Source organism: Bombus vancouverensis, chromosome 5 (assembly GCF_051014615.1).
Source record: "Bombus vancouverensis nearcticus chromosome 5, iyBomVanc1_principal, whole genome shotgun sequence".
Classification (NCBI taxonomy): Eukaryota; Metazoa; Arthropoda; class Insecta; order Hymenoptera; family Apidae; genus Bombus; species Bombus vancouverensis.
This window is the reverse complement of record NC_134915.1, coordinates 3,858,092-3,878,158: the sequence shown is the minus strand read 5'-3', so window position 1 is coordinate 3,878,158 and position 20,067 is coordinate 3,858,092. Positions and strand designations below refer to the sequence as shown.

The 20,067-nt window shown below is 34.6% G+C and overlaps 1 protein-coding gene across 2 annotated transcripts in view; it reads left to right on the top strand.

Moving 5' to 3' along the window:
• Positions 1-20,067, top strand: part of Cad87A (cadherin 87A) — a 533,729-nt gene that overhangs the window by 186,300 nt on the left and 327,362 nt on the right. The gene's annotated exons all lie outside the window — the stretch shown is intronic.

Sequence of the window (20,067 nt, the reverse complement as noted above, 5' to 3'; positions counted from 1 at the left end):
TAGGCTGAAAATATATTCCTATAAAAATTTAATACACTCACTAAGATGTTAGAACACAGACGAAATAGAAACGTAAGAAACATGTAAACGATATACAAGTAATAATACACTAAATTAATGCTTAAACATCTGAACATACCAAGTTAATTTGTATCTAATTTTACTATTTACTGTGAAATGTACAAGATTTTGCTTCTAGTTTTATTTTCAACTTAGGCTGAAAATATATTCCTATAAAAATTTAATACACTCACTAAGATGTTGGAACACAGACAAAATATAAACGTAAGAAACATGTAAACGATATATAAACAAGTAATAATACACTGAATTAATGCTTAAACATCTGAACATACCAAGTTAATTTGTATCTAATTTTACTATTTACTGTGAAATGTACAAGATTTTTCTTCTGGTTTTATTTTCAATTTAGGTTTAAAATATATTCGATGCCTAGCGAGATAATTGATTTAAAAAATATTATTATTTCCTTATAATATAAATTAGTGATATTTCATGAATATCATAATATTGAGAAATATTCAAATATCTGAATGAATATACGTATTCTACCTGGACAAAGAGACCATCATGATTAATTTTAACACTTGGATGAATGTCGATTTAATTTTAGTATACCATTAATTACGCTTCCGATGAACAAATCGTATTTCATACGATATACATACGTCTCTTGATTCCACAAGCTAGATAGTAAATGTTGTCTCCGATCATTAGTTTGTCATCGATTTATATATTTCAGTAACATTCGTATATTATTAATACGAATCGACAAAACGTGTCCATACAGATACAACGCTGCGAATAATTGTAGACTCGAACACATTTGGCGCGTTAATTTTTCTACATTTCCAAGAAACTGTTGATCTTGCCTGGACACGTTAAAGACAATTGTTTTCGTAAAGAATAAATATAACGTTATAGAATGTGAGGAGATGTTACATGGCAGATTATTGCCTTTCGTAACGGAAATAGGAAAGACAAAAGGACAATTTTTTAGCAAGACAATGTTCCTATTTATACAACTGCCACTACAAGAAAGTGGTTTCGAGATTTCGGTATAGAATTATTACGATGGCCAGCACTGAGTTCTGATTTGAACTCGATCGATAACCCATGGGGAATTCTAGCGAGAAAACTCCACGATCAGGAGAAGCCACCTATAAAAAAATATCGTTGGACCTCAAAAAGAGAATAAAGTAAAAGAGTATTCGAAAGGAAACTTTAAATAAGTTAGTGGATAGTGTAGCTAACAGATTAATGAAAGTAATCAAAAATAAAGAGAAATCCGGCTAAATACTGAACGAAAAGGTAACATCATTAACATTGAGTTTATATTTTTTCATAAACAGGTGCACTATTTTAAGAGAAAATTTAATAGCTTCGAAAGAAGGAAACTTGTGTTTTTTGTATCTTCAATTGTAAATGTTATATTATAATATGAAATTATATAAAAGATTTTGCCAATTTTTGTTTCAATATTATGAAAATGGGATTGAGTTTATAATCATTCACGATGTTAGCTTAATTTTCAAATCCTGTAACAGTTCTTGTAAAAAGAATAAACTTACTTTTCTATGTAATTAATTTATTATGTATATAATTTTATGACTGCAAGATGTATTACATATGTTTATTTACGTTCACAAACAAATCTACACATGTAAATGCAAACTAATAGGAACATGATAATAAAAGTTTGTGCGGCCGTCAGCTTGTATATGTATGAGAGTGAAACAGTTTATCCGCATAGTTCTGGCAAGATCAAAAGCTTAGAAACTAAAACTTGTGCAACAGGCATCAGCGGTGTGCCGTAACGTGTATGCTGTCGAAAAGACGCAACGCTGATAGCGCTTTCTGAACAAGTTTATATATTTGTTGAACTTGTAGCATAGTTGGCAGGATTTTCAAGCTTCCTGCCAGTGAACAATACGAATCTATTTCTTACGAACAATTACTCGAAAACGCAAAACTATCGAAAAATCCAAATCGAAATTCATATCGAAAATGGAAAAAACATGAAAATGAGGGGAATGAGATACGTACTATATTATACAGGGTGGTTGGTAACTGGTGGTACAAGCGGAAAGGGGATGATTCTATGCGAAAAAAGAAGTCGAAAATATAGAATAAAAAATTTAAAAAAAAATGTTTTTTTAATTTTTCCATCGAGCCAACGACCTACAGTGAGATCCGTTACAACGTACCGCACGCGTACCGAGCGAAAATTCAAAGTCGGTTTTCTCGAACACAAAGGCTCAAACGAAAAATTTTTATTCTATATTTTCGACTTCTTTTTTCGCGTAGAATCACCCCCTTTCCGCTTGTACCACCAGTTACCAACCACCCTGTATATGTTTCTTGATAATGTAAATTTATAATTCATAAAAAGATAGTAAGTGTTCCTTCTAATTATTAATTGTTCGATATTTTGTATCACCCAAATGCTTTATATCATATTCGATCGAAAAGTATTGTCATTAAAAATCAATTAAATCGATATCTCAATATTTATGAATGATGACGTGTATTATATTCACGTTAATCTTATTTATCTGCTATAGAATTTTGTTCGTGAATATATATATATATAGCGACGTTAGTGCATGGTCAGAGTATCAAGTTATGCTTATGACGAATAATTTCAGTGTATTATCACGTTTCGAATGATCTGATTTTCCCATTTGTTATCGGCGATATTAAGATCGTATTGGATATCATCAAGCAAGGTTCGTTGTTTTTAATTAAAACGCGATTCGATTCGGGTTTCAATCTCGATTCATAAGCAACTTATTCGCATTCCCCAAAACTTTCGCGAATCTCTTGATTTCCGTTTAATCGATAATACTCACTAGCTGTGCGCCAATTCAATACGTTCATTTTCCCTTTGACATTTAATCTGTCTTTACCTGTATGTGAAATTTCGCCAAACATTCCTCTCGTAATAAACCTTCGTAATTAAATTTCCAGCGTATTCGTGGATACTCAGACAGTTTATTCGTGATAGATGCCCTCGTGCACCTGCACGCAATATCGAAAATAATATATCCTCGTACATCATGATGCATAATTCAGCGAAAGTGTTAGAGGTACGTCGTGTTTATGACGTAAACGCACACAGCGTGTTCCTTTTTTAATACAACCCTTGGCGGTGAATTTATGGAGCAATTGAACGAGATCCGAATTGAAGGTCTTGATGAAAAAACCGGGCAAGTCCTGATCTTAGAAATTGCGGGGCATTCGACGTAACTGAATTAATTACGACTAGTTCAAGCAATCACGCTGAAATTTTGGACTTAGTAAGACACTAGTGTGACAAATGATATAACGATACTCTTTATATTTTTGAAAAATGTACCTGGCAAGTCATTTTCGATATTTCCACTTGCCTGGTACCTGCATCATAATGCCGGCAATTTGAAATGAAATATTTTGTTTTCTCGCGTGTTTATTCTTCCTTGATTTTCCTAAATAAATCACTGAGATCTTCTCTCATTGACACGAATTTACTTCCCCATGATTGACGTGATTCTTGTTCGTCCGAAGACGTTTCGAATCGACGAGAAGAAAGACACGCGATTAACAGAGTAGGTTTACTGGACGTTTGAAACACGTTGGCTGACAGATTAACGTCACCATTGACGTTACATTTTAGAACAAAAGCCAGGCGAGTTCTGGACATAGCCGATTCTTCTTCCCAAAGATCAAAAATTTCTTATAAAACTTCAACAAGTGGAATTTTTCGAAAATGTGAACTTGCCCGAGTTTTGCATTAATGTCTCGGACTCGATTTGAAAATTGCTCAATTAAAATGAAGCAACATTAGCATCTGCATTTTTTCTAGTAGATTCCAATATTTTATTTATTCCAATATTTTTGTTCATCGTATCGTACAATTGTTGTGAATGTTATCTCTAATCGTAACAGAACAAAATCGTAAATCTTGCGACGAAAATTGTTTTCAGGATGAAACAAGGACAAACCAAATTAGATTGCTATAGTCCATAGCAATGTGTAGCTTGAACTAAATATTCATTCATTAACCATAGAAGAAATAATGAAATACTTGGAAATATCACTATTCTTCATCTCTATTAATGTTACTAGACAAAATCTTAGTAACAGAAAATATTAATATGTTTCTTCTCTATTAATGTTACTAAACAGAATTTTAGTAATAAAAATACAGCCTTAACGAAGATTATTTTTGTAGGTAAATTTTGTAGATAAATTTTCATTCCACCATCACTATTTTTCATACATTTCTTCTGTAGTGTTACAACTCTCGCTTCCGAGTGCTGGAATGCGTCGTCATCTGAAAAGCGGGAAAATTTGAGGATCGTTGAAGAGTCGTCCTACAATTTTATTATCGGCGTTGTGTCACGTTCAAAAATTCGTGACGCGTTCCCGATCAAGAGATTGAAACATTGCGTCGAATTTGATGAAAGGTATCGAAATTGAGTTAGTTTTATATCAATACTAGAATTGATCGATATATTTTTAAATTCCACGGAGTTCATTTTCTTTTGAATTCCAATGAAACACGCAAACTCCATTTTACGTAACTCCACGTTATTTCACGACACCCATCGTTCGTCATGGGAAAGTAACGCTGTCGAGCCCATCCGACACCTGATCGTTTCGAATCAATAAGAGATTTTAATAAAGACAAAGGCAGTGGCGAAGGAACTCGCGAACATCGCGATCGTTCAGGAATGCATAGAATTTTTCAGCGCGTACGATGGTTAGATTTGCATACATCTTTCATTCGCGACTAGTGGCTGTTGCGGCGGTACACTATCTATGCATAAAGCTGAAATGTCTCGGAGTTGTACGCGGCGGTAGTTTTTACAGTTTTTACATTTTCGTCCGTGATAGTCTGTTATAGTAGACGGCGTACACATTTTATGAAAGCAATAATCACTCGACACCGCGGTCCACAGGGAAATTTTGAACGTTCCTGCGACAAAGCGTATGCTCGTGCGATGATTAAATGCGATCCCGTTTGTAATGTCGTTGGTAGCCGAAGCAAGCACATTATAAAATGTCTGTGTTTTATATAACGCTCTTGGCTAGAATTTTATTCATAATGTGAGGAAACTTGTAAATTGCTCGGGGAAAAAAGAAAAAAGTAAAGTTTACTACAGATGATCGAACACAGTCCTTTCTGCCGAGAAGAATAAAAGACGACAATCAATCAATTTTGATTGAATCTTCAATTCAATCTTCAGGCCTTGCATTTCAATTTTCACTACCCCTAACAAACGTCGCATCTGTCATTTCGTTGTGATTTCTTTGTAGCTTTCGTCTTATGATACAAAAATTATAAATTATATTTTATTTTATTGTAAATTATCAAACGCATTCGCAAACGTAAGTCACATTGAAGGAGAAAAAATTTCCTGTAGATTAATAAAATTAAATTTCCTACAGGTTAATAATTGCTACAAATTGATTTCCTATATTTAAATGCACGCAATGGATGTTGAGAAGGTTTATAATAAAGATACGACAAATTCATTATTGGCCATCTTGCTTGATATTTAGTAGCCATAAATACACGCAATCTCATTGAAAAAGAAGAAATTTCCTATAGGATAATAAAATTAAATTAAGTTTGCTGCAGATTAATAATTGCTACAAATTGATTTCCTATATTTAAATGCACGCAATGGATGTTAAGAAAGTTTATAATAAAGATACGAGAAATTCATTATTGGCCATCTTGCTTGATTTTTAATAGTCGCAAAGACATGTAATCACGTTTTTTTCCATTAAAGGATTCCCTTCTCGTAAAATAAATGAACCCATACCGTTGAGCAACGATGTATTTTTATTTCATGTAGTTTCCTTGAACAAAGCTTTCCATGAAATATAAACGTTGCTCGGTTATTTTCTGCCAATATCGTTCGTAACGGACTTCTGTACTGGGGAAAAAATCACATTGCGAGAAGAAATCGCGCATATAGGTATTCAACATCCACGCTGATTTCAATTGCAAATTTTAATTATGACATTATAAATCACATATGCGCGCAAGTTACAATTTCTTACAATTAAAGGTAAACGATGTTGCTGGAATTATCTTCGAATTAGTTTTTCTTCCTGTGGGCTATCAACTACTGAAGTCGAATAATAGGAAGGAGTAATAATAGGAATAATAGTAAATAGGAAGGAGAATAATAGGAAGGAGTAATAATAGGAATAATAGTCAGATAATAGGAAAATTCTTCAGTCTATTTATTATTTTTCCAGCTTAATTAGAATTAGAACTCCGTTCGTCCAAAATATGTTTGGGCAACAGTTGTCACCCAAAATGGTTATTTCAATATTTCCTCGATAACGAAAGATAAAACCTCCGTTTCGAATAAAAATATAAAAACATACTTAAAGCACTAAATTTATGCAAACCACATGCTGTCGTATCGAAACCTTATGCCACGTTTTATCTTTTAGCGAATTAATTCTTTGTTTGCGTAATTTGTCCGTGTCCCAAACGCATTTCAATTTCACGTTTGGAAACCTTCTCCTTTTTTCAAAGAGCGGACAATTTTTTCTCGCGTACCATTCCATGGAGAAAAATCAGACACTTTCTCGGTTGTAATAGAAAGAAGAGTGTGCACGCGTTTGTATGAAAATACCTTTCTCGATACCGGCGTTAAAATTCCTCAGTTCAGCCGTATTAAAGTGGAACGATATGGCTACTTCCAATAAGACTAACGAGATATCAGGGTTTTGTGGCAGATATTTCTTTGTTGAATTAAACGAAGCTGATTAAAACGCGCTGTTACGTAAATATTCTTGTTACCTTCCGTTGTTATTGTAACGAATATTCGCATCGCGCTGGTTTCGTCGGTATTGTTCGTGCTTTGGACGATGCCACCAAATGGAAATGCAACCTTAACGCACTCAAGCGAGTTTCCATCCTCCGCTCGGAAACAAAGTTTCTCTCGGCTTGGCGTTTTGCGTTTAACGTGGTTACTGGAAAATTGAAGGAAAAACGCGTTGTCCCGCGACTACGCAGACACTCGCATAAGCAATCTGTGGAATAACGTTCCCGATTTGCTCGTAGACGCATTAAACGGGAGGAGTTTTCGATCGAGCGTGAATATTGAGCCGGCACCGTCTGGCTTTTGCTCGAGCACGCGATAAAGGAAATGCAATTCTCGTTCATATTCGCAGAAACGGGATGTCTTATGATGAAAAAGGTCCCGTTCGCAGTTATCGTTCGTATGGATCCCGCTGCTAAGGATAAACTTCATTTTCGTTTGTGCGTTGGCGTTCGCGAGAATTCTATCGCTTCGGGAGATGACGTTCGCCGTTCGTGTCTTTGCCGCTCTCTACGATCCAAGTACGCGAGTAGCTACGTTATCGTAATCATCCGAATATTTTGATCAAGCTGTATCAGAGTTGGACGCTGCGCCAATTGTTTCGAATAAATATCTGTCCAAGTTGATTATCGGTATAAATTCGCATCCGCGAAACAATTGTTCGTTATCCGTAACGAATTATTTTCTATATTTATTCGAATAATGGCCACGGAATTGTTCGAATAATAATACGAATAATGGTTCGTTGCCATTTAATTTTGTACAAGTATATAGAGTACCATAATAATATAATAATATAATAATTAATTTACCAAACAGAAATAAACTTTCCAACTTGGTATCCGATGAAAGCTAGTTATGAAAGCCAATATTACAACAACTGGACAATGTAGCTTGAAAATATATCTCACGTTCAGTACCATGGCCATCCTCGATGTATTACGCAACGCGTAAATATCTATATGTAATATATCATTTTATGCGAATAAATCTTTAATCGAATCAGTTGTTCCGTTAAATTTTTATTCAGATAAATTCTTGCACGAATAAAAAAACTGTCGAACAAATTCTTATTTGGATAAATATTTGTTCGATTGTATATGTATATCTGTACTACGTCTATATCTGTACAACGAACATAGGGAACGTAAGCAAACGATAAAAAGTGCACTATAAGACGAGAAGAACGTAATAAATTTATATGCAATACGAACAACAATTTTATGTACATTAACCGCTTCGATATGGTAACGCAATATACTAACAAAAAATATAATAATAAAGACATTAATAATTATTATACATACACGCCTATGATACTTCGAACTAGAATTTCCACCTTAACACTACGAGGGAAGCTATCTTCCTCTATGGGTCATACAGACCCTGCACCCGCCCTCGGCGTCGCTGCAGAAGCATTCGCCATCCGAGGATTAATAGAGAAAATACTGGATTTTGAAACTCTTTCTCTATAGAAAAAAAGAAAAGAAAGAAAAATGGAGAATGTGACTCGTCGTTTCCTTTCTCGGTAATCTTCACGTAGACAATTAGTCAGCCGCGTGTATAATAATAGACGCTGCCGCGAGAATGGGAATGCTTTTCTCAATGGAGAGGACGATTGACCGCGTGAAGTCAGAAATTGTTGGTTAACGATGTGCGATTCCCGCGGCGGAGTATTCGAAGCATGTCCATTTAACGAGTCTTCGTTCGTCGGGCGAACGGCGAGGAATATTTTCTTTCCTCTTTTCTCGACGAAAACGACGAAATTAATATCCTGCGGGGACGTTAATTTTGTCGACTCTGGCATTAATTCGTCGAACGAGAAGCAATTTTCGGTTATTTCCGCGCCAACTACGTTTGGATTCCTACTGATACGGACATTAAAAGTCGTCCGGCTTTTATCGGTGTTCGAGAAACGAGCGTGTTACCGCTGAAAGCCACGACGAGTTCCTATCGCATTTGCTTGGGCGAAGAATTTTTCGATCGTCGTAGGCTGATTTTCGGCCCTTGGAATCGTATCCATAGCCCGAGAGAAGCTCTGAGACAGCGGATGTTCACTCATTCATGGAAAAGTTAAAAGCGTAAAGACGTATAGAAGCGCGTGATACGTAGAGAAATAATAACAAGTACTTTACTTTGCATATTTCAAAGTGTTTACGATTTTTTAGAAAGGACGAATTTCGATCTCGTCATTATATAGGTTCCATTTGTTTAATTCCATTCGTAGAAATATAAAATTGCATGGAAATATGAAATTCCCGGTCCAATTTCTCGTGCCATTTTCTTAATTGCCACGCTTATGTTGTTAACGTTTATTTTTCTTTTCGGTTTTCATTTATTTTTTGTAATAAGTGGAAAGTATTGCATATTATATAGATTGTTATTATATACTAGAAATGGTGGAAATAATGAGAATAAAAAAGTAGCTTCTTACGGAATTGGTGCAAAGTATGTCGACTTATTCTACAACGTTTTAGAAACTTTGCGCGATAACAATTAAATTATCTGACATTTTCACTTAACTACGAGTTCATAATGCATGCATTCTGCACATTAATCATATAAGATCGCAATTTCTAGATTGCTGCAATTTACGCTACTGTACGTGCATATCTTGGTCTGTGATTTATTCCGTGTATCTTTCTATCGGAAATATTATATTTAACCATTTAAACGATCAATGTTAATGACAAAGGGGCTACGAATTTCACGCTGGCATTCAGCTTTCTCTGATTAGAAAATCGGGGAGTTATTTATCGCTATTGCACGACGTTACAGTATAATACAAATAATTTGCAAATTACGAGTATAATTTTACATCATTGAATCGCCAACGTTCGCTGTTTAAATGTCACATCAGTCACACTATAGTCATCGCAACGAGACATTCCACACGAACAATAAACCGTTTAATGTAGCAATATAACGAGTGGCCTTCAGATATTTATGCAAATTTATTTAACATAAATACGAATAGAAAATGGTATTTAAAAAGGAATTTGTTTCGCCTATTAAATATTACATCAACTATTGTACTTTGGATATTTCATGTACTTTTTGCATATTAAAGATATGCATGTTGCGTATTGTCGCGATTTTAAATGTCTCGTAAATACATAAAAGATGTTGATATAACATGTTCGTAATAACAAGAAACTAATTATTTCGATATATTAAACACTCGTATGTGAAGCTTATTAAAAAGCGAAACAGATATGAACTTACGTGACGTATTTAAATTTTACTATAACAATGGTCCAGTGAGACATATATTTTAACTCACTACGATCAATATTTCGATAAATTAAAGGCAATCGATTCGTGAACTACATGATAAGTAGAAAATATAACAATCTTTCGAAATCTTTGCACAAATATTGAAAATTATTTATTTGTGTATTACAAAGGAAGCTAAATTATTCTATCGTTGCAAGGATAATGTGAAAATCTCCGATTTTAGAAATAATAAAGAAATTCAAGATAGAAGTTAATAATATCGTCGAAAGAACGAATGTTAATCGTTAGTCGCGCGGCTGGTTGCGGTTTGCAGGTTGAAAAAGGACTTCTGCACTCTTTCGCAAGTTACAAGTTATAAGTATAGTTACGAGTCAACAAACCCGCGAAACTCTTCTCGTAACTACGTATTTCTTTTACTGTGTCTGTAAACTTTTGTCTCATGTTGAGATTAATATTCAGAAGTTAATAACAGAACAATAACGTGTATAATATTTTAACGTAGTCTAGGATTCGTTATATTAGAAATCTGAAATATCTTTCATTTAAATACTTTTTCAAAAAATCTTTCATACTTCTCTTCGTCCTCCGTTCTTTTGTATCATCATACTTATCATATCTCTATTCGTAGCTTCGTACATGTTTCTTCATTCTACTCTATTCGATTTTCTATTCTCAATTACTGTCGATTGATTCCGATTTCAATCCTCGACCGATTCCTCCATTAACATTCTTGGCAAAATTCAAAGTTTGTTCAGACAATTTTCAATACTTCAAAGGATCAATCTTGTAGCACTTTTTATATTGTCTGGACTATAATTGTCTGAGTGATTTTGTTTATTGTCGAGTCTATTGTATATTGTGTATTGTATAAGTGAATTATTAATGAGAAATAATTTTACTTAATGTCAGTGAATTTTTCTCTATGAAGTTTATAATCTATGACATTGGCGCTATGTAAAAGGAGTCTATCTAAATAGTTCTGATCTTTTGGTCATAAATTTGATTGAACCATAAATGTGATTGTCTAGGTGATTTTGTTTATTGTCTAGTCTATTGTATATTATAAATTGTATAAGTGAACTATTAATGAGAAATAATTTTACTTAATGTCACTGAATTTTTCTCTATGAAATTTATAATCTATGACATTGGCGCTATGTAAAAGGTATCTATCTAAATAGTTCTGATCTTTTGGTCATAAATTTGATTGACCCATAAATGTGATTGTCTAAGTGATTTTGTTTATTGTCTAGTCTATTGTATATTATAAATTGTGTAAGTGAATTATTAATGAGAAATAATTTTACTTAATGTCACGGAATTTTTCTCCATGAAGTTTATAATCTATGACATTGGCGCTATCTAAAAGGTGTCTATCTAAATAGTTCTGATCTTGTGGTCATAAATTTGATTGAACCATAAATGTGATTGTCTAAGTAATTTTGTTTATTGTCTAGTCTATTGTATATTATAAATTGTATAAGTAAATTATTAATGAGAAATAATTTTACTTAATGTCAGTGAATTTTTCTCTATGCAATTTATAATTTATAACACTAGCACTATCTAAAAAGTGTCTATCTAAATAGATCTGATCTTTTAGTCATAAATTTGATTGAACCATAAATGTGATTGTCTAAGTGATCTTCTTTATTGTCTAGTCTATTGTATATTGTGTATTGTGTAAGTGAATTATTAATGAGAAATTATTTTACTTAATGTCACTGAATTTTTCTCTATGCAATTTATAATTTATAACACTAGCACTACCTAAAAGGTGTCTATCTAAATAGTTCTGATTTTTTGGTCATAAATTTGATTGAACCATAAATGTGATTGTCTAAGTGACTTTATTTATTGTCTAGTCTATTGTATATTATAATTTGTGTAAATGAATTATTAATGAGAAATAATTTTACTTAATGTCACTGAATTTTTCTCTATGCAATTTATAATTTATAACACTAGCACTATCTAAAAGGTATCTATCTAAATAGTTCTGATCTTTTATTGAAAGAACATAATAGACAGCATAATTTAATATAATAACATTTATTGTACATGTCTATTACACGGAGGTTATTTGGCATACATCACAGTTTAAATTTACAGGTCTATATATATAATACAATATTTATTTACGTAAAACTTTCAAGGTGACAATATTACTCATTAATATCGTAATATTTTGTAATAAATATTTCTATTTGTAATAAAAATGCGGAACTATCTCTGCTAACTCTTGACGTACGTATCTAGTCCTTAATCGTATTATCAAAATGGTCGTTTTTTTATTCAATTTTTGCATTATTATTTTCTTTTATCATTTCTATTTGTAATAAAAATGCGGAACTATCTCTGCTAACTCTTGACGCACGTATCTAGTCTTTAATCGTATTATCAAAATGGTCGCTTTTTTATTCAAGCTTTGCATTGTTATTTTCTTTTATCATTATATTTCTGTTATTCAAAACAATGCTCCCATAGCAAATTCTTTTCGTCACACACATATGTAGGAGTCCTCCTCTGTAGCGGCACATGAGCTAGGGGACAATTTAAATCATGTTGTTGTTTTGCCTCGGAGTATCAATATCGTTAGGATACACATAATGTAATAATAAATAAACTCCGGGCAAAACAATGTCGCCGCTACGTGCAACCGTCAAACGAAGACGAATTCAAATTTTCCGGCTCTCCCCCGACCAGTATAAATAAACGGACGCGATCGTAAGGTGACCAGTTATCCGCGATCTTATTAGCGATTTACACACTGTCTTAGCAAATATTGTCTGTTCTTATTTTTTTATTATCTTAAAATACACTTGACGGTTTCAATAGCGAGATATCTCGTCATTCGAATCACACGAGCTACACATCGTCTACACATCCTTGCACATTTTTTTAAAGAAACATATTATTCACATGTTACTTAAAGAGAATCGAAATCACCACTTATTTTCTTATTTTCTTAAATTCTTTCTATGGCCATATTTTCATTTCGACTCGAAGTCTTCTCGATGTCAATCTGTCGTCAAAGCAGCAATGTGTGCGCTATACGCTACGATTTAATCGCAAGTGGCAGTGTAAAATGCAAATTTTGTTTTAAAGGCGTGCGTGTTATGAAATCGGTCAATCGTATGAGTAAACAGTAAAGGGAAAGGAAGGGAAAAAATCTGGGGAAAAAGGTAGGAAAACGAGAATGAACACGTGCGATGGTTATTCGCCATTTTATTTCTCTGGAGAACTTGGAAATATTTGCGAATCGGCGACGCGTATCTCATCGGCTGTTTTTCTCATTCGGTTATACGCTTTCGTAGTATAACGTGCAAACACGAGCGCGAAAATATTTTGTCCGACGTGTTTACTTCCAATGATACTGTTCACTTCTATTCTTCGTCCATTCGTTTCCATGTTATTTCACTGTCACTTATTCCGTGCTGCAGAGCAAATCATTTTACTATGCAGCGCACCGGCGCTTGTTTCCATCTACTAGGACCTAAATCTACGTTGTTTAGGATTCCATCGAACGTTCAAATTGCTTCTTGTATTCTCTGTTGACGTTTTACGGAGTTCTATTTTTCCTCCAATTTCGATGTCATGCGAGCTAGCGACAAGCAAGCGCGATACATAGACAAATGCATTTAAAACTGTTTCGATGCAGATTTTTAGTGTTCGATCGTATCGCAGATGTTCTACACGTAGGTAATTTCGACCAAATTTATAAGAATAGTAAGACGTAAAAATTAATTCTGTTATGTACTCTTTTCTTCATTAACAATCTTTCATCTTTGATTCGATAGTGTTGATTATTTTTCAACATTTTTATATCGTGAGAAACATATTAAACATATGATTGATATCGCCGTACAAACTATAACGTATCATGGCATCGATACGTAATTGCTAATTTTTTTATCTCGTAAATGACTTTTAGGAATGTATTCTGGCGTACAACACGTGTTCGAGGCTGTTTAGCCAATTTGTTTGCAAAGAAACTTTGACACTTTTTGCAGCCAAACTTTCAGGCTACATTTTTACATACTTTAATAACATTTGTTACTTCCTTTTTGTTTTTTTGTCGTGAGAGAATCAAAATTGGTGACATCAATTTTTATCCTAAGCATGGTTTTTTTTTTTTTTTTTACAAAGGAGTTTATTGAGTCCAGAAAATACAGATTTTAAGTACATTATTCACAATAAACATGAATTTTTGTAATGGTATGTTAGGCAAAGGTACCGATACGCGGCGGTACGACGTAGCCATGCTGTATTATATGTCGGCGCTTTACATGTGTCGGCGCTTTACATGTGTCGGCGCTTTACATGTGTCGGCGCTTTACATGTGTCGGCGCTTTACATGTGTCGGCGCTTTACATGTGTCGGCGCTTTACATCTACGCATGGTGTCTCATGGTGTCTATGACTCCGGCCGATCTACTTATCCAAAATAAAAACCTCAAACAGATTGTTAATTAAAATTGGTTTGGCTATAGCAGGTACCAGAAAGAAAGAAAAAATTTGATAATTGAGAAGATAACAGCATTACGAAGATTTATTATCAATTTTTCTCATCTTTTTTTCAACTTTTGGCGGCTTGGAAAAATAGAAAAAAGAAAGGACCGAGTTCATTCGAGTTCAGGCTATAGCGGCACATGCGCTGAAGGTGCATACAAAATTTTGAGTCAATTGGTCGAGCAGATTTCAAAATATCATGAACGTCGTGTTAGAAAACATAGATTTGATAAAAACGCGTTGAAAGTTTTGTGTGCCAATAATAATTATTCATATAAAAGCCTCTCAAATAGAATAAATAAGTTAATATTAGCAATCCAGCCATAGGGTTTTGCACATATATTTTTGAAATTATATTCTCGATTAAAATACTAAGAAAAATCTGGATTTTCCTTATAATGTAATAATAATACGATATAACATAATATATAATATAATAATAATACATAACAGAATAAAAAATTGAAAGTCCTTGTATTAGGTTGTCCAAAAAGTTTCTTTCGTTTTATACGGAAATAATAGACGCACAAAGTTTGTTGTTTTATATTAGTTTATTGAATTATGTACGAACATAATAACAGAAATAGAACGAAATGCATCATATCTAATTCAATAAAATAATATAAAACAGAAATTGTTGTTCATCTATTATCACCTTATTGAAACGAAAGAAACTTTTTGGACAACCTAATACATTAACGTCATTCTGAGACAATTTATACCTTACATCACATTTTGTCCAGACAAAATATGATACATAAATATTTATCGCAACTTTATTCTATGCTTATCGCAGCTTCATCCCGTACTTATTACGCAAATAAAATCTAAATATTTCACGATCGTTTAGAACCCGATATATCGCAGATACGCGATATTATCAATCTGTAAGGCATTCAGCTGGCGTTTCCATTAAACGTGCCACGAAACTCAGCCACCTTTTCTATGCTTATGGAGTTAATCGTATTCCTCCTACTCGTCGAACGTTCTTTCCCGCGACGTCTGTCGTTGGAAAACGAATCGGCGGGAGTGGCAGCACGAGTGCGGAGATGGCGCGATAAAAACGGAACGCGGGAATCGCGAGGCGCAAGACGACTGCTGAGTTTGTCGCGTCTTGCCGACGCGGCGCGCGGCGTCGCGACGCCGTTGGAACGGCGGTCTAATAACTCTCGGTTCGAGGAGCAACGTCGGTGGTCGTCGACGTCGTCGGGTTCGCCACTTCTCGTGACGCGCGAAAAGGGTTGAGGCAAGGAAGAGCGTTCAGAGGTTGGTGCAGAGAAAAGTTTTGCAATAACGCACAATGGGTCTCGCAGAGTTTGGCGCATTGTTAACCGGCTAACCCTGTCGCAACTTTCCTTTCTCGCTAACGAAAGAGCCGGCCAGAGTGAGCGAGAGGGCGGAGAAATTAAGCGGTTGAGGAAGCGGAAGAACGAGTTGCAATGAGCGGGGAGAGGGACGGAGAAGAGAAAGTGAGGGAAAGAGACGAGCTGGAAACGCGAGAGAAACGTAGGGCGAGGGAGGAAGATAGACTCGGCCAGGGTTGTTCGTCCACGATGATTTGAAATGTTCACGAGTTCCATGCGCAATGCCCGATCGATATGGCTGTTTCTCACAAGCCCGACACGGCACGTGATCCCCGTTATCGTCCTCTTTCTTCGCCGACATCGTCGTCGTCGTCGTCGCTGTCGTTCTTCTCCTCCTTGTCCTCTTGGTCGACGTCGATCTCGCCGTCGTAGTCATCGCCCTCGTCGTTGTTGTTGCCGAGGGAGATAAAGCGAATGGTCTGACGGCGATCAAGTAGATCGAAGACATTGGAGCTCTTTACGGGAAATGGGATGCATTTAGAGAGATGGGGTATAGAGATCAGGCAGGCAGAAATTAAAAAGGAGGATACAGTTTGGATGAAGCTCCATCGCATTCGATTAGTCTATGTGAAGAGATTATTCTTTATTAATTATTAATCGATGATGAATGAACCGATTATGAACCGATGATAATGAAAACGGTTCTTGGTTTGTAAAGAGGATATAGCGTAACTTTCTACCAAAAGTTGCCACCAGCTTCAGCGAAAATAAATACATTTCATTAGTAACTTACGAAGGCACGGTGTACGATCCACAAAATTCCAAATAAATGTACTTTTATAAATATTGTATTACTCGGAACGTATCATATTTGCGAATATAATACGAGAGTCTCTCAGAAGCTAAATTAATTCCAAACTAGTGAAACCAGCTCCACTTTTTGTAACATTCTCGGTTTTGTCAAAATTAGTATTTAATTCTCAAAAAATAAATAACTTGGTTCTGCTATGAATCCGAGAAGATAGCGTAAATTGTCAAATTTTATAATTAATAAATAGCACATTTTATAAGTTTAAATAATATTTGTAAAGCCATCGCTTTTCTTTACTTTTTAACGTATGCGATTGATCAATATGATTTTTGAACGGCTAAAAAATAAAATATGGTTTTACTAAGATAATAATTTCAGCAAAGAAAATACATACACGAAAGAGCATAATTTTAAACTAATATTTTCACTTCATACATTTACTCGTTTTATATGCGTACATATTTTGTGCCAGAGGGAACACGTAGTTTTTAATTATTTCGCAAGCTGTTTCTGCAGATTTGAATGTCAAGCGAACATTTACTTCATGCTCGACCAATTTGTTTGACAGTATGATAACGACGAGATTAATCTTCGATCAACGAATTTTAACAGACTCTGCAGCGCCCGTTATTGCGTTCTATCCTGCGCTGTAGATCGTAGATCATCGCCATAAACTACGATGAAATCAAGCAACGTTGCACATGCACGATATATTCAGTTTTAAAAGGTTTCAAAATATTTGACAATAGTATAGAAACAGTGTAAATATTCGATGGTTGTCGCTTTAATTTTTATATAGTGCAGGTACGCAATCGCGCGTGATATTGAGCCAAGTTGTTTCCAAATGTGTCGATACTCTATGGTTCGTAATGGTTCTGAACATCGAAAAGGCTATTTCGTTGCTTCGAAGGATATTTCATGTAATTCAGTGTTTCTGTCTTCTTTCTATTTTCTTCTATTTTTCCGTTCTTCTCGAAAGTATCTTCCGAATATCGAAAGACTCGATACTTCTAACGGTACACAACGTTATTAGAAATCTTCTCGATTCATCAATCATCTTAATTTTCAATTGAATGTATTTTCCCTTTATGTTGCGTTAAGAAATGAAAAATTGATGTAATATACGTAACGTGAATGGAACGTTTAATTAGCAAAATCAATTGTCCTCCTTTTAAATTCAATAACACAACTTCCTATTTATTGTCTGAAAACGTATAAAATTATTTTCCCTGATAAATATTGCAAAAGCTTCCTATTAACTTTTTGTCGTTAAAGAGAGAAAGAGAGAAAAAGAAAGGGAGAATATCCGTTTTACATTTAAGAATTCGATCACATGTCCTGCCGTTCAACGAGGAGATTGCTAACGGATTGAAAGTCGCGCAAAGATTATCATTGACGAGATAATCCTATCTCTTAAACGTCGAACGAAAGGAGATTACGCAGCTCTGCGATAGAAATTCTGCAAAAGATAGACAAATAAAAAAGCGAAACGTTACTTCACTTTCCTACGATAATTCAACTTAAAATTACACTAATGCATCGTGTCGCTGGCTTAAAATTCTATCTTAAATCTCGCAAGATGTACAAAATAGGATGCAATTTCAAGCGTAGAACGTTAGATAGAGGGTCGCACGAACGAACCAACACGAATCGGCCAATGCAGAATGAATTCGTTCCAGCAAATGAAACACGATTACGCATTCCTCGCGCAGAACCGCTGGAAATGCGATTGAAATTTCAGATAGGTTATATCGATCTGGCGTGGTCAGTCGAAATTTAATTAAACGCACGGCCTCGTAAGAAAGGATTCATCGTCGAATGATGTTGCTGGAACGACAGCGTGAAATTAATGGATTTCAGTATCGATGACGCGTCAAACGTAGCAACCTTTGCAATTGTACGCTGCTAATGCTCTTAGGTGCGCCATACATGCTATTAGCGTCGATTTATCCATAATCGAGTTCACTTACCTTTGAGAAATCGAGAAACTATTAGGTTAGTGAGGAATTTCATAGTATTTTTGAATGCGAAAGGTAGAACAATTAACTTCCGGCGTTGTACAAAATGAACATTACGAACCCATTGGACTTGTCCGATTCTTAAACCGATCATCGGCAAAATATAACATTATGTAAAATAAAAAATTCAACAAATATAATTTTTGTAAAAGATGGACTTGCCCAATTTTTCCACCGAGGTCTTCAATTACAGTTCAAAGTCTACAAAAATAATATGGGTGTGTTTAATCGTATTTTGAACTGAATAAAATTGAACGTTAATTCTATCAAAAACATCCGCATGTTCTTAGTAAAAAAAGAAAAAGAGAAAATCAAAACCCGAAAGTAGTAACAAGTTTTAATTGTGAATTGTCTATAACAAGATATTTAAAATTTAACTTAGTAGATAGTAATTTTAACATTGCTGAACATTGAACATCGAACATTGAATATTGAATTATGAAAATTGTTCTTATTCCAACGAGTGGACAGATCGCAATATAAAATTGAATCATCAGCCATCAATGTAACATAATTTGAATAGCAGTGTCCACGAGCAATTCACGAGGGAAAGTTCTTCGTTTTCTAGAACAGTTTTTCTAATTGTACACTTTCAATGATAACGTGCAAACGCGAGCGCTAATTATTATTATGTATTACGTTGTTCATGACGTACCAAATCGTTACAGATTCAGTTCTGCCAGTGAATTTCGAAACCTAATCCCGTTGATGTTTAGACACACGTCGGAATTAAAACGAATCTGGCTAATTACGATAATAATGCCCGGCTGTATGTATAATGCAGCCGTCTAAAATTCGGTTTTAATTATCTCGTTAACGTCGAACGTAGGCTACGTGTGCGTCAGTGACGAGTACCAAAATGGAATCAGCAATTACGAGTATTGTGGAAATTTTGGCAAGTATTATTCTCGAAAGATCAATCGCGTACTGTGTATTTTGCTCTGAAATTTCAGATATTTATAATTTATTAGCAATAATTTCTCTTGATATAAATAGATATGCAGGTTGGCCCAGTTTCTCGGATCATTCCATAGAGGCATATATAGTATTTGATTGCTTCGAAATAGGGATTAGACGTAATTTAGCAGCGATGAGTGCAATCAATTTGTAGGAAAACGATTCAATTTCAAGGTACTATATCATCTCATATCTTTCGAACGTATCTTTATTTATGGCTTGTGCATTTTACATTTATTCGAGTTTTTAGGACCTGTTGATTTTTTCAGTGACTTTTGCTACCTTTCACGAAACTTCTAAACATATGAAATCTTTATACGATATCTTTCTTCCTCTATAAATTATACGGGACGTTGCAAATTTAATAGTGAAACTTTT